Genomic DNA, 2,500 nt, shown 5'->3' with positions numbered 1-2,500 from the left:
TTCCCTGGTGAACACAGGAGAACATTTAATTATTAAACCTGCAATGGCGTTGAAAGTCATTGTAACGCGAATGGCGTTTTAGTGGAAAAAATATACCTTTATGAGACGTAGAATGGAACGTCAATTGGAGTAATGAAACAGGCAGGGAAAATAAATATCTGGATCTTAAAAGCGACGAGGAATGGTCTTCGACAACAGTTGCAGTCGGATATGAGTGTGCGTTGTTTTTAATCTTATTTTATAAACTGTGCTGGTATGTAGAACACTGACATAAGTGGGAAATTCAGTATGCGTGTAAAAGGAATCAAACATCTTGAATGTATCACAGTGTTTACCGAAGTGGCATCTCATTTGTCTGGCAATTTGCATTTAATTTGTAGTCAAGCTGTATAGTTTTCAGGTAAAAAAATAATTGAAAATGTGACAGTGAAGAATTATTGGAAAGCAAGCTTGTTGTCTATTTTGTGCTTCGGAAAAGGTTCTTTAGGAAAGAGTTTAATCTTGAACTGAGAAATTTATTTATTTGCATTGTGAGACGGATTGTTTCTCGTTTGCACGCACGCAATTGGAATAGAAAAGGTTTTGTTTGTCTCCAGTAGCAAATATGTTGTTAGTTTCAATAAATTTCACGCTGGAAAGGTTTTTGTGAGACATTTCAACTATTGTGATTTATTGTGCTGTGTAATATTCGAGCTTAACTAATTTGCATTCATGAGTTGAAATTTAATGCGCATTAAGATGACAGGCATTTGTAGCCGTGATCTTTCTGGCAAATGATTACAGCTAGCGATTGTTTTTAAGGTCAGAAAAAGATTTTAGTATAGTCACTGTAGCGTAACATGCAATGAAGTTATTGTTAACTTTAGAAAGCAACAATATTTCTTTAACTTTCTTAAAGAGAGAGATTTCGCACAAATTTTATTTTAAGCTATTCTCTTGAAATATTATTTCTCGCCATTGGCTTCGTTTGTGTGATCATTTACTGGTCTTGACATTTTATTTTTTCTGTGAATTTATACCACTAAGAGGATCGAAGTTGTCGTGTTTTGATTGGGCAGCTTCACAGACGTCCTTCTGAGGAAACAGGTTGTTAAAATAACTAATTGTGATTGGAGAATTTCGATCCTAAGTATAATAAGTATAACAAGACAGGCACAATCACATGATTGAGTGATCATACCAAATATCATTCTTTAGCGCGATCAAGTTGTGTGTGAAGCCCATGACAGTATGTCGTTTGTGACCATATTGCTTTTTGTTGTATTAAGGTTCTTCCTCGGAACGCTCAAACTACTCACTTATGCACACGCCGTTTGCCGTAGACCCACAGTAAAAGATGCGGTTGAGCGATTGTTTTGGCCCGGGTTGGTCCGCAAACTGAAAGAAAGCTATATTGAGAACAAATGTGTACTAAATGAGCAAATATGTGAAAATCATGATATGAACTACACTGATATGAACTGCATTAAAACCAAATGCCAAATGAGAGAAGCATAGAACTGTGAAAGTTGCCTAGAGTAGAAAGTTCGTGATGTCAAAGTTAGTGCTAGCGGTATCGAGTCGCAGAGATGTACGCCTAGCCGAATGCATTTAGTTAAATTTCTGAAAAAGGTGAATTTTCTGTCTATTTGTATTATCATGGCTTTTTGTTTTCTGCTATTACTGAATTCATTTGTATTTGGAGCTGTAACGCTATTTCATGTGCAATTATTTGTATCGTGACTAGTGTTGTTGTTACCATTTTTTACCATAGTTGGTGTAGCGTTTTGTGCTTGAATGAAGCTATTCTGAATGCTCTCAATGACTGTGGCCAATTTGAGAAAGACGCATCGCTATCTGTTGTTGTGAATGTCGAGAATAAAGAGTCAATAAATGATTGGCAACTTTCATCTTGTTACTGGGTTGCCGTATGGCAATCCCAGTGAGAAATTTGGTAGATTTTTCCGTTTTATTTTTATTTTCCGTGTCGGTAAAAGTCTTGCCTGTCACTTCCCTGGTAAGTGGTGTCTTTGGGCATAGAGCCTTCTCCGCACATTTTCTTAGGATTGAGAGGGTAGTGGAAATGCAAAGATTTCTCTGGTCGACACAGTAGAATCATTAACTTAGCCTGCAATGGCGTCGAAAGTCGTGTAACGCGAATGGCGTTTTAGAGGATCCTTCAACAAAATATACCCTTATGGAGCTCAATAATGGAAAGTCAGTTGGATAAACTAGGCAGGCGGCGAAAAACAAACTCCTGGAATCTTAAAAGCGACAAGTAATGGACTTCGACAACAATCTATTGCCCGTCGAGCCGAAATCAAAGTGAGCTGTTTTTCAAATATTTTACCAAGTGTGCTGTTATGTATAACACTGAAACCAAATGGAAAATTCTCTGGTAACTTATGGGTTCAATGAAGACACAGAACGAATCGAACACCTTACGTGGATCTGTGATCAACTCTGCACAGTCTTCAGAGACTAATAATTGGAAATGTGACAGCCAAGAATTATTGAAAGA

At 37.2% G+C, this 2,500-nt stretch overlaps 1 protein-coding gene across 1 annotated transcript in view; it reads left to right on the top strand.

Annotated features, from left to right (window-relative positions):
* The window catches only part of LOC138032106 (uncharacterized), an 86,613-nt gene that overhangs the window by 80,660 nt on the left and 3,453 nt on the right, over nucleotides 1-2,500 (top strand). The gene's annotated exons all lie outside the window — the stretch shown is intronic.

This window comes from Montipora capricornis, chromosome 14 (genome assembly GCF_036669925.1).
Source record: "Montipora capricornis isolate CH-2021 chromosome 14, ASM3666992v2, whole genome shotgun sequence".
NCBI lineage: Eukaryota > Metazoa > Cnidaria > Anthozoa > Scleractinia > Acroporidae > Montipora > Montipora capricornis.
The sequence above is the reverse complement of the archived record's forward strand: the minus strand, read 5'-3'. Positions and strand labels throughout refer to the sequence as shown.